General features: G+C 37.1%; 1 protein-coding gene across 1 annotated transcript in view; it reads left to right on the forward strand.

The window, feature by feature from the left end:
* Window positions 1–14,066, forward strand: part of slc20a2 (solute carrier family 20 member 2) — a 43,573-nt gene that overhangs the window by 397 nt on the left and 29,110 nt on the right. The gene's annotated exons all lie outside the window — the stretch shown is intronic.

Raw genomic sequence — 14,066 nt, forward strand, 5'->3', positions numbered from 1 at the left:
GCGTGCAGCTACATATGTCTCTGACACGTGTTTAAAGTGAATGTATGTTAAGGACGGACTACGTGATTTTTCTCAGGATCAGATTGTTTGAGCCCACTTGTATTTAATGCTATTAACCGCTTTGCATTAATCATGGTGGTCGTTTTGTGAGTTTGACAGCGCTTTTGGTGATTTGCTTTAATTTGAATTGATGTGTTTTGGTAAACGTCGGACTGGTCAAGTAAACGCCTGTCGTGTCAGACAGACAGCAGCAAGTAGGCTGCGGTGATTTGAGACATACACGTGATTGTCTGTTGTAGGATTTTGTAACGTAGAAGCACTTATAGTTACTATAAACTTTTTTACACGATCCACAACAGAATGTAGCACATAAATGCAGTTTAGAGTTGAGCAATAACACGCGAGCAGTAGTGCCTCGTGCCACATGTAATCATAGCTGTGGGAAAATTCACTACCACAGACATGGGCTGTGATCTTGCTTTTAGTAATTCATTAAAAGTAACAATAAGTATTACCGATTGTAAAAGGTAAGTGAGACTCTAGTGCGTTGTAAAAACTGGTTATCTATGTAAGGACTTATATTTTCATTAAAACACTGATTTATTTGTTAAAATAAAGGAAATAATTTGGCAATAAGTTACAGTTAACGTTGGTATGCAATAAAGAAACTTTTATTTTAACTGAGTAGTGTTATGACGAAGATGGTAGCCTACTATCTACCTTATTTTGCAACATGGAAGGTAAGGCATTTTCATTGAATATTTGAGACTTCTGATTCATTAGCCCTGGTGAAAAAACAAACAAAAAATAAAATGAATACCAATAACAGTGTGCAATATCACGCAGCATAACTGACAATTTTTTTTAACAGGTAAAATTATTGAAAAAGAATGACATTTAAAGTCTTGCACATTCAGATTACAAATTGCTTCACCTGGAATATAATGACTAGCCTATATAAAATAAAGCACACTTTTTGCCTGGTAAAAAATAGCTCTGTTCACAGCAAGCAGTTTCGGTGCATGTTGCTTTAAATGCTAATGAACTCTGCTCAGCCCGCCTCTCTCTTCCATGGGGTGGCAAGCTCTTCTCATGGGATTGTAAACTTAAGCTGCATTTAGCCATGGAACTTGCTAACTAGCACATAATTAGGAAAGGCAATTTGCAAAGATTCATAAAAAACTCACTTCTTCTGGAGGTGAGGCTGAATCACGAATGATTCACGTGAACATGGATGCATTTAGGTAGATCGGGGTCGCATTCCCTTCAAAAACAATTGTAATCCACTGTGTCTTTAGCGGCTCAGGTGTTAAGAGTAAATGACGACTGCTATGTTCATTATTACATCCAACAACAAAACACCTCAATCGCTTAGGAGACATTCTTGTCTACATCTGCTCCGGCATCGAAACAATAGCAGACTGATGACAGCTCACTCAGGGAGGGCCTGTGCTAAAATAGTAAAATGGTCTGTGCAGAACTATGCCACTCTGCCAAGAATCTCAGAACAGCCTGATCTGAGAAAGTGATCGTTATTGGTGATCATTATCATTATTCATCATTATTATTGGGGATTTTAAAAAAGCACTGGGTGGATTTTTATCATTGTAGGGTGGATGTGTACACACACTGCCAACACACATTTATGTTCAAACATCATGTAAAAGTGAATTTTGCATCTGATGACCAGAGGTGGGTAGAGTACCCAAAAACTGTACTCAAGTAAAAGTAAAAGTACTTCTAGAAATATTTACTCAAGTAAAAGTAAAAGTAATAGTCTGAATAGTTACTTGAGTAAGAGTAAAAAAGTATCGGATAAAAAAACTACTCAAGTACTTAGTTACTAGTTACTTTGGATCATATAGGTACTGAATATAGTCTATTTTTATTTAGATATATAGATTACATTTATGTAATGTGTATGTGTATACACACACACACACACACACACTGCCGTTCAAAATATATATATATACAGGTCCTTTTCAAAAAATTAGCATATTGTGATAAAGTTCATTATTTTCTGTAATGTACTGATAAACATTAGACTTTCATATATTTTAGATTCATTACAACACAACTGAAGTAGTTCAAGCCTTTTATTGTTTTAATATTGATGATTTTGGCATACAGCTCATGAAAACCCAAAATTCCTATCTCAAAAAATTAGCATATCATGAAAAGGTTCTCTAAACGAGCTATTAACCTAATCATCTAAACACCTGCAAAAGATTCCTGAGGCTTTTAAAAACTCCCAGCCTGGTTCATTACTCAAAACCGCAACCATGGGTAAGACTGCCGACCTGACTGCTGTCCAGAAGGCCATCATTGACACCCTCAAGCAAGAGGGTAAGACACAGAAAGAAATTTCTGAACGAATAGGCTGTTCCCAGAGTGCTGTAACAAGGCACCTCAGTGGGAAGTCTGTGGGAAGGAAAAAGTGTGGCAGAAAACGCAGCACAACGAGAAGAGGTGACCGGACCCTGAGGAAGATTGTGGAGAAGGACCGATTCCAGACCTTGGGGGACCTGCGGAAGCAGTGGACTGAGTCTGGAGTAGAAACATCCAGAGCCACCGTGTACAGGCGTGTGCAGGAAATGGGCTACACGTGCCGCATTCCCCAGGTCAAGCCACTTTTGAACCAGAAACAGCGGCAGAAGCGCCTGACCTGGGCTACAGAGAAGCAGCACTGGACTGTTGCTCAGTGGTCCAAAGTACTTTTTTCGGATGAAAGCAAATTTTGCATGTCATTCGGAAATCAAGGTGCCAGAGTCTGGAGGAAGACTGGGGAGAGGGAAATGCCAAAATGCCTGAAGTCCAGTGTCAAGTACCCACAGTCAGTGATGCTGGTGTTGGTCCACTGTGTTTTATCAAGGGTAGGGTCAATGCAGCTAGCTATCAGGAGATTTTGGAGCACTTCATGCTTCCATCTGCTGAAAAGCTTTATGGAGATGATTTCATTTTTCAGCACGACCTGGCACCTGCTCACAGTGCCAAAACAACTGGTAAATGGTTTACTGACCATGGTATTACTGTGCTCAATTGGCCTGCCAACTCTCCTGACCTGAACCCCATAGAGAATCTGTGGGATATTGTGAAGAGAAAGTTGAGAGACGCAAGACCCAACACTCTGGATGAGCTTAAGGCCGCTATCGAAGCATCCTGGGCCTCCATAACACCTCAGCAGTGCCACAGGCTGATTGCCTCCATGCCACGCCGCATTGAAGCAGTCATTTCTGCAAAAGGATTCCCGACCAAGTATTGAGTGCATAACTGAACATAATTATTTGAAGGTTGACTTTTTTTGTATTAAAAACACTTTTCTTTTATTGGTCGGATGAAATATGCTAATTTTTTGAGATAGGAATTTTGGGTTTTCATGAGCTGTATGCCAAAATCATCAATATTAAAACAATAAAAGGCTTGAACTACTTCAGTTGTGTTGTAATGAATCTAAAATATATGAAAGTCTAATGTTTATCAGTACATTACAGAAAATAATGAACTTTATCACAATATGCTAATTTTTTGAAAAGGACCTGTATATATATATATATTTTAATGTAATTTATTTCAGTGATGCAAATCAGAATTTTCATCAGCCTTTACCACAGTCTTCAGAGTCACATAATCCTTCAGAAATCATGTTGATTTATTATCAGTGCTGCTCTTTTTAGCTTTCTATTCATCAAAGAATACTGAACAAAATGGCACAGGTTCCAAAAAATATTAAGCAGCAAAACTGTTTCCAAAACTGGTAATAAATCGATATATTATAATGATTTCTGAAGGATCATATGACTCCGAAAACTGGAGTAACAGCTGATGAAAATTCTGATTTGCATCACTGAATTAAATTATATTTTAAAGTAAATTAATTATGTATTATCCTATAACCTCTGACACTGAAACCTCTGAAAACGCCTGACATGACAGCTCTGAACATAACGAAACAAATGCATATTGACGGATCTTCTGTTCTGCAAAATGTAAACAAATGTAGCCTATATTTTTGCAAGCGTAAATATTGTAAAAATATGATTAATTGTGTCTAGAACAGGCCGCCCGCCGCTGCGCAGAGCTAACTTGGGTTTCGCGGGTGTTCATTTCATACTCTGTGACAGCTTATTTAATGTATAAATTATACATTGTATTTAATGTAAGGTACATGTACAACAAACTGGTAATGTCATAGTGGTATCGTGGCCTATACCTGTGGAACAGTAGACAGCACACGCGGTGTTCATCTAATAAAAGATCTTCATATAACGTTAGCTCTAAACAAACAAGCCTTTGCAGATTTGCTTTCAACTGACTGTAGATCCAAAGCCACGTCTTCAGCGCTCTTGATGTTTTTAAACTTTCTGTTATCTGAGTGAGAACCGCTTCAGAGACTCAGCGCGTGCGGCAGGGAACTGAACGAATCATTCAAACTGATTCGCGAACCGATTCACTGGTTTGCCAACTGGTTTGATAAAGCCTTTAAATAGAATCGACTCAAAAGAATGAATCATTCGCGAATGGGCATTGTTCATTGCCCAGAGAAAAGTAGACGGCGCGTTTGGAATAAACTGAAGCATTTTTAACTTGTATTGCATTAAGATACAGTAACGAGAGGAGAGTCGCCCACAGTAACGAAGTAAAAGTACCGTTTTTTCTCTAAAAATATACTTGAGTAAGAGTAAAAGTACCCATTTTAAAATATACTCTAAAAGTATTAGTTACCCAAAAAATATACTCAAGTAAATGTAACGAAGTAAATGTAACTCGTTACTACCCACCTCTGCTGATGACCCCTTTCAAACATGAACAGATTTTAATACGCTAGACATCATACACATACCGACTATGTAAGCAGTCACAGAGGAAGAACTGGCTAACATACACTAAATGACTGAGGATCATACACTATCATTTCTTCCGATCACATCAACCGGAAACGTTAGCCTTGTAGCTAGGAGAAACGTTACAAATGAAAGCAGTGTGTTCTAAAATCGGAAAATATCAAACATACACTACGCGAATTTCTATGTAGTCTGTCAGATCCGATCTGCAGATTGTCTCTGACTTCCAGCAACTAGTATCAACTTCTCCAAACTGTAAATTGGGCCAAAAATCTGGGCAAAAGTCATGTAGTGTATTCCAGCCTTAACCGCAACATTCTAACACCGCATTGTTTCACTGTACAAGTTTGGCACTGAAATGCAGGATTTACACAGCAGAAGGATGAAAAGCAATGCTACCCCCCATTTCTAAGTTACAAGTGTGAAATGTACTTTTACACGAGGTTAAAGGCAGGGTTTAAAACTGAAGATTTAACAAAACCACCAATTAACAACCTCGATTCTTACTGTAGGTCTGTCTTGACGGTTTAATGTTAACGTTAAAAAGCAGTTCTCCTATAGAGAACATCCTTCAATATAACATGGATGCTGTGTTGACCAGTCAATATCCAGGATCGATCCTTTGTTATATTGAGTAACTTATGCTTCAGGTAAAATGGCCAGTTAATTCAGTTAAAGATGAAGACCATAATGGACAAATAATACAGTCGATTGTGTAAACGTGTGAAATGAATGTGACTAGACTCCCTCATCTTCTAGTGTATGTATTGTGCGTACAATTTACAGTTGGTGTTCAATCTGCTCTTGATTGGAATATAGTATGAGAGATGAATCGGATAAACAAGACACTGAAATTATTTATTTAAATGGCATTCAAATATCCTGGAAGCCTTTCATGCTCTGTCTTCCTCACAGTGCTGATATCATGTAGTGGTAGATCAGATTTCAGTCCTTTTATGGACCTATGAAACAAACTTCACCTGCTATTGAGTTCACACACTTCTCCACAGTTTTGAATGGGCAGAATGATGAATAATGATCAATGAATGCCTAAAAATCGATTATTAGTTTCTGTATTAAACACGTATGTGAATGTTTCTACACACATGCAGAGATGAGTTTCAAATCTGTATTTCATGCTAGAGCATCATGTGCAGCAGCATGTGCCGTGTGTACATATTGAGATAGGATCGGACAGCAACAGTCGCTTAGTGTTTATGTAGCCAGGCCTACATTAGATAAGTGTTTGCTGAGTTATTGAACTTACTAAAAAAAGAAATGGTCAGGTTCAAGCCAATTTGCCCGTTTTTGTCTTGGTGATTTATGAGTTTATTAACAAACACTTTAGTTAACATTAAACAATGCAGAGTGAATAAAGAGTTTGAACTTTAAAGCCAGTTAAAATCTTATAGATGGGTGGTATTGAGGAGGCATTGAAGTGTCTTTTTTACATAGATAGTTTAATGTTGCTCAGAAGTGGCATTCACACAACAAGTACAAATATATACTGTGATACCAGGGGCTGAAGTGAATCAGAGCAGTAGGGCTGGGTATCAAGTTTGATACTTTTTAAGCACCGACCGAATTGCCTCTACCATCGAGTATCGAAAAAAGTCTCGTGGTTCGGTACCAAATTTAGAGCGATTCGAAAGCGTACGGAGCAGTCTGCTCTTGATTTTGTTTACTACACACAGACTGAAGTGTGATTTAATGAGAATTTTGCCGTTTGATTTGAGTAAAACTAGCGTCATATCATATACACACAGAACGGTAAAGGTATTCACGGCAACCCGGCAAAATAAAAGTTCGGTTTAACTGGGAAGACACTGCGGCAGAAATAAATTAATATTGTTCAGCAGAGTGTACATACTGCTACTACTAGGCTACTATTACAATTATTAAAACTTTATTTTTTTAAGTAATGATCACACAACATATCTTCCATGTTTTTATTTTAATAGTAGATCCCCTTTGTTTGCCTAAATAAATAAAGTTTGATTTTCAATAATTTAATGATAAATCAAATTAATGTTTTATGCCTTCATTTGAAAACCAGATACAGAACACAGAATTTCTGAGGAAAAAGAAAACATTTCATAAGGCTATTTTAAGAATAAATTTGAATAAACTAAGTTTTTATGCATTCAAAGGATTAGACATACTACAACACAGAATGTAATAACAATAAAACACATGGTATAAGAAAATAAAACACCCACTTATGAAAGTGGATAAAGATTTTAAATTTCTTGAAGTCTTTAACAACCAAGAATAAATGAATAGAAATGATGATTCTGTCTGAGCTATGCGTTTTAAAACGAACACGCACTAGTGTCGTGGGGGAAGTCGTGGCCTAATGGTTAGAGAGTCGGACTTGTAATCAAAAGGTTGCGAGTTCGAGCCCCCGGCCGGCAGGAATTGTAGGTGGGGGGAGGGAATGTCCAGCGCTCTCTCCACCCTCAATACCACGACTGAGGTGCCCTTGAGCAAGGCACCGAACCCCCAATTGCTCCCCGGGCGCCGCAGCATGGCTGCCCACTGCTCCGGGTGTGTGTTCACGGTGTGTGTGTGTGTGTGTGCATTTGTTCACTACTCACTGCTGTGTGTGTGCACTTGGATGGGTTAAACGCAGAGCACCAATTTCGAGTATGGGTCACCATACTTGACAATACGTCACGACTTTTTTTTACTTTTAGTGTAAACGTAGCCTAACTGATGTGTAAACTGAAAACTATTTAAACTTTATTAAAACTATTTTCACTGATTTATTGTGTTGAATATATTTTGTTCCTTTGTGCAGTGGCTCAGGAGATGATTCTTGAGTCTGTATAAACATCAACAAGCTGAAAAAATAAAGCCAAGTTTTTTGAGATAATGTAATCTTGTTAAAACTGATTTCATAAAATTGGTATCGAAAAAAGTATCGTTCAGGAACCATTATCGAACTCAAGGTATCGTATCGAACATATATAGGTATAATTTGATCTGGCTTTTATGCTTCATTATGTTTTTATATCTTAATTAATTGAAATCATGAAACTTACAATATTAAACAATAATTTATGAAAAGGCTCAATTAAATGTTTTTTTTTTTCTCTCTCAAATTCAGTTTTATTTTTTACCAAATTATGTTTTCCATTAATTTTCTGGATTCCATTTTAATGGTTTCATTAATTCATTAATCAAAAACATCTCTAGTTAATTAAAAATATATTATTGTTTTATTTATTTTATTTTATTTTTTGTTGTGCATTTGCATTTTTTGGCTAAATAAATTCTGGGAAAAATTCCTTTATAAATAATGTTTTAATAATTTTATTAGCAGCAGTAGTAGTACTATCATTACATTAAGTAAAATATTTCTGTCACTGTTTCTTCAAGTTAAGCCTGTGAAGACCTTTAAGTTTCTGTTTGTATATGACAGGGGTCACCAAACTTGGTCCTGGAGGGCCGGTGTCCTGCTGAGTTTATCTCCAACCCTAATCAAACACACCTGAATCAGCCAATCAAGGTCTTGCTAGGTATACCCGAAACTTCCAGGCAGGTGTGTTGAGGCAAGTTTGAGCTAAACCCCTGGTATATGATATGACCATAGTTTTTCTCAAAAGAAATGGTAAAATGCTCATGAAGACACTCTCTGAGTGGCTTAATATTCACAGACACTAGTCCATGTCATGTTTTGATTTATATGACCTTTTGATTTATTCAAAATTTGGCAAATTCTGTGACATTCCACATTATACAGTAAATTCCGTGTTTATGACTGGATTCCCTGATTCTGTCTGCGTTTTTCACATGGGATTTCATGAATTTCTATAAAATATTAAATTGAAAAATGTTATTTACTTTTTAATTGTGTTTTTTTTTATTTTTACCTTTTAAATTAACTTTTCAATGCTGATAATGAATAAATTTGTCAATAGTATGATGATGAGTTACACCTTTAATTAAGAAATAAGACTTTTCCACAATACTGGGGGTGAATTACCCATCTTCCATGTTGCTCTTCTCACAATTCTTTCCATACGCTCCCTCTGAGCTTTGAATGCCAGTACTCACAAAACAGCCTTGTGTGTATCCCCGACAACATCCCGCTCTTCGGTTGGCATTCTCAAAGGAAGGCAAGTTTCCCATTTACCATGCCCATTGCAGCACTAAAGGAACAATAAGTCATTGATATGTCTGAGAAACTGCTGGGAGGTGCTCTTTAAACACAATGGCTAATTCTCTCTGTAAAGCAACATGACGGTGTTGTGAAGATGTCGGAACAGGTTATGGTACTGTTTGTAGCAGAACATTGTGGCTGAACTCCCACCTAAGAGACATTTAAACAAAAAAACATGACATAAGAGGGAGGAGAGGTTGTGACTGCATTAGTCTCTCATTGTTTATGAAATGGCGACGTTCTGAAATGTTTTTAAACAAGAATGTGGGACATTGTGTTGCTTCTCGAAGTGAAGCCATGGACTCTATTAAGCTATCGTGAGGATGAATGGGTTTTTAAATAAAGTGCCGTGGCTCAATTTATGACCAGGTTAAGTGGTGTTAAGAGTTTGGTTGTTGTTGCAAAATGAAATGCCTAAAATGCACATGTTTGCTTCTTGTTTAGGTTTTGAGTAACTCTAATTATGCCCTCCAATAAATTTGGTGGAGGAATCCGCAAAGCCTCACCCTGAACTGCTGTTTACTTAAGGAAACTGGAGGAAGAACAGAAACACCCTGTACATGCCCTTCTCACCATCAAACAAGTCTGTGCTTTGCCAGTATGCACTTTAGTGTGTGTAAAGAACTGAAGAGGGTTTGTTTTCTCTTTTAGTCACATGGAAATACATGGATGCTTGTTGTTGTCTGGCTGTCACTCCTCGGCAACTGGAAGCAGTCCCTGAAGACACTGTAGGGCTGCTTGCACACTGGGCTAATGGGTGAAAATTCAGACCTGTCAGTAAATGGTGCCTGAATGGTCACTGAATCTTTCAGTCTTGAGATTGCACAATTGTATAAAAAACAAATCCGACTGACGCACCGGGAAAAAATGTAGATCCATAATCAAAGCTATCGTGACTGTAGTTCTCATTTCTCTTGGCATGTTAGGGTAATGTACAAAGACAGGTCGCCAGTAGCCACAGGCTGCCTCTAGTGCGCTAGATGTTGCTGTAGGCACACTGTCAACGAGCCGTTAGAACATAACTTTGGCGAATGTGTCAAAATATCTCCGAAAATGACCGGGAGACTTGCAGATGTTTTCAAAAGAGAACTCTTCCCTCCTTCAGGGTAAAAGCAAGAATTTTTTAAATACAGCTCGCATCTGAAGGAATGGAATAAAAAAACAACAACGATAAACATCCTTTTGTATTTTATCTAAGTTAAAGGCACCATGTAATGAAAATGGAAGTTTTGGGGCTTTTAGCCTTACTGTAAATGTGTAATATTAAAAGTATATTTCTGTCAGAACAAGTAATTATTAAAATATTCATAAAATATTATATTAGGCCTATATATTATATTATATTGGTCACACTTTATTGTAAGGTCCAATTTTTTCTATTAACAAACCATTAACTATGACTTTTGCCTCAAACTCCTAATTTGTTGCTTATTAATAGTTCGTAAGGTAGTTAAATTTAGGTATTGGGTAGGATTAGGAATGTAGAACATGGTCATGCAGAATAATGTACTTTATAAGCACTAATAAACAGCCGATATGTTAATAACAGGCATGCTATTAAGCAACTTAATAGTGAGAATTGGTCTCTATACTAAAGTGTTACCTTTATATTATTGAATTGCTGAAATGGACACCTATCAAGATCAAAACGTTTTGATATCAATCTCCATTTGTGATAGACATCGGTTATGATCATCTTTGGCATCTCCTTTGAAGGAACTTGAATAAAACCGCTCCATATTTAGCGACACAACCTACCGAATACAGTTTGATGCTGAAAACTGCATGATTTTTAAAAGTATTATAAAATTGTCACTCCTGTGCCACTTTTTAATATTGATTTTAGCCTTTTTAGAAGACTTATTTTCTTTTTACAGATTGTGAAAAGTTATCAGACTCATCGATGCTTTGACATTAAGCCTAACAAATTCTCTGAATGAACTGCAGTTTTGCATTATTTATTTAAAAATTTTTATAAGGACACAAAAAACTATACAGATTACTGTATTTTATCCATGACTAGTAATAGTATTTTAGCACCAAGCCAAAAATCATGGTTCATGGCTGTGGAAGAAAAAGGGACAGGCCATTTGCTATGCCTTACCTCTTATTCCTGTTTTAAGAGTAAATACGTCAGTACAAGAAGGAAGCTGCACTTATCAAAGCCATTTCATGGGGTCTTTAATGACAAAATAGTATGTTTATTAGTAGCATAAGGCCTTTTCTTTGGCCTTTACTAACCAACCACAGGTCTTAATTTGGAAATTTATCGCACTGTGAGCAGCGTGGTTGCATGACATTTAACAGCGTAACACCTAAGCTTTCCAAAGCGCTCAAGCTGGGAAACATGAATGGGAGCTTCTAAAATAATATTTTCCATAAACCATCCACCAACCAGCACTTATTACTCGCGCCAACACCACACAGACAGCAGAGTGCCCATCTAAAAATATCAAATTACTGCTTGGCACTGGAGTAGGAGTGGTGTGCACTCAAGAGGGTGTCTGTATTCATTTTGTTCCTGTTCGTATTCCTGTGAGGGTGTTTTGTATGTATTACAGTTGATGATAGAATATGTGCACGGACAGCTGCTCTTGTCTCTGAACAGCCTCATGTGTCACGACTATTTCCAGCACCCTAGGGTCATCTTAGGAAGTGAGCACCCTCTATCAGTGCAAAAGTAGCTATTGGCAGACATCTGAAACCATCAATGTCTGTGCGGGGTTATAATGTACTGGAGCGTCATTGTTGATTTTGAGCACTTCTTTGATGTAGGATACTGTCACGAACTTAAAAATGAAGTCTGAAAGCGTGAAGATCAGGGTTGTAAATCTTTGACTGATTTGATTCGTGATATTCAGTTTGATTTAGAATTTCTGTCTAAATTCAGGACAATTAAAACTTAATGTATGACAGCCGTCTGTACGCCAGTTCATTATTTATTTTACATAAAAATAACTTGCCACTTCCTCTTATTAATGAAATGCAGTAATCATCAAAATACATAAAACAGACAAAATAAAAGTATCATTCCACTCCTAAGAAAAATTGGAATGTCACATTTTTTGGTATTTGGAGTCATATCAGTTATTAAAAGGCTGATATTTAAGATTTTTTTTATTACATTTTATTGGTATTGGTTGATGGGTGTTCAATCATACATGTTAATTTCCATAAAAAAAAAAACATTAGCTTTGCCATCTAAACCTCATTTAAAGTTAATATTTAAACATGCTAATGTTAAATGTAATCTTTAGCAAATCACAAAATTAATATTTTAACATTGGACAATTTCACAAGATTTGGGGCCCTTGTTCTGTTACCTTGAGCAATTCTATTCCTTAATGCAATGTATTGTAACTTAAAAGTTGTTATGAATGTCACTGTATTGTATATTAACAGGCTGTGGAAGGGTATTACATTTAATGTGTATGTGTTTTTATTTTATTTTGTTTTTTGTAAGTTCTATATAATCAGTAAGTGCATATAAGAATTAATCCTGGAACTTGTGATAATTGTAAGGTTATTCGATGACTGAATAAAAAACATTTGACAAAAAATAAATTCCTAATTCTACAGAGTGTACATTATAATTTACTTTTAGCTTTACTTTTTTTTATTTAGGCAAAAAAATACAATAAAGTCCTATAGAATGGAATATATATATATCTCAGTATCAGTCAGAATTGTAAAATAAATGCATCCCTATTGACAAACGAAACTGGTCATTTGTAATGTCATGTTATTTGACACAACGGACACTGTATACGTTGTAAACACACTGGCTAATATTCTGTGGTTGGTCAGCTCAACAAAGGAAGAGAAAGACAAGTTGTTTTATTGCATTCTGCATGTGTCATTTGCTTATTTACGGATTGTTATTTGCAGACCACCCATATATTATCTCCCATGATGCCCGAGGCCGCACAGACTTGTTTTGAGTAGCTTAGTGCCACAGGACAAGTAGATATAAGTGTTGTGTTCTGAAACACTGCATGATGTGCTGCAGTTAGTCTGTGAGTCAGGGCTGTGTAGATGTAAGAGCGATGAGTCCCACAATTGCTTATGACAATGTCTGACAGGCTGTCATCCCTTCTGACGGCACATGTTGGAGAGTGTGTTCTTATAACTGCAGCTATCACCTATAGCTACTGTCTCAGCAGTGGATGAATGATTGTTACTGGAGGTTTGGCTATTTTAAGGACGGAGAGATGGATGACCTTAGGGAGAGTCGATCGGTGGCTGCAGACAGTGGCGTGGCGTGGAGCAGTCTGTGATGTGCTGGAGAGGGTTGGTCGTTCTTCATGTTCTCTGGCTTTTGCTTTTGTCTGAGTGTTCAGAGCAAGAGAGGTGGACTGTGAAAGAGGGGGCACATGATAATGATTTCATTATCCTGAAAGCACTGATTGTTCCAAACACTGCAAGAAAGAAAGAAAGACAGAAAAACAAAAATGAAAGTGAGGCAGAGAACTGCCGTTAAAGGCTTCTGCATGTATGGCAGTCTTGGAGTTTCCTATGGTTTCATAAACTCAGCAAAAAAGAAACGTCCTCCCACTGCTTTTATTCCCAGCTAATTTTTAGCACAAATTTTAGTAAGTTCATCAACTGATGCATAAACTTTGACAGACACGAGTGATGAACAGAAATGTACAAATGAGTTCCTGAATGAATGGAGTGTCAATATCAAAAGTGGCAGTGAGTATTTTGTGTGGCCAGCAGCAGCATCCTCATGGACTAGATTTGCCAGTTCTGGCTGTGAGATGTTACTTTAATCTTCCAACAAGGCACTTGTGTGTTCCTGGACATTTCTGGACACACACACACATGGATACATGTGGTTTGCCACTCCAAGAATGATCAGCTGTCCTTCCTATCTTCCTGTAGCACTGTCTTGCGCATCTTACATTACCGACATTGCAGTTCATGCAGGTAATCAGGAACCCTGGGCATCTTCTGGTGTTTTTCAGAGTCAGTAATATAAAAGGGCTCTTTAATGTTAACTGTGACGTTTAAATTCCGCCCGTAAACCTTAAGTGTCTTAAAGGGATAGTTCACAC

This window comes from Barbus barbus, assembly GCF_936440315.1.
Source record: "Barbus barbus genome assembly, chromosome: 28".
Taxonomy (NCBI): Eukaryota; Metazoa; Chordata; class Actinopteri; order Cypriniformes; family Cyprinidae; genus Barbus; species Barbus barbus.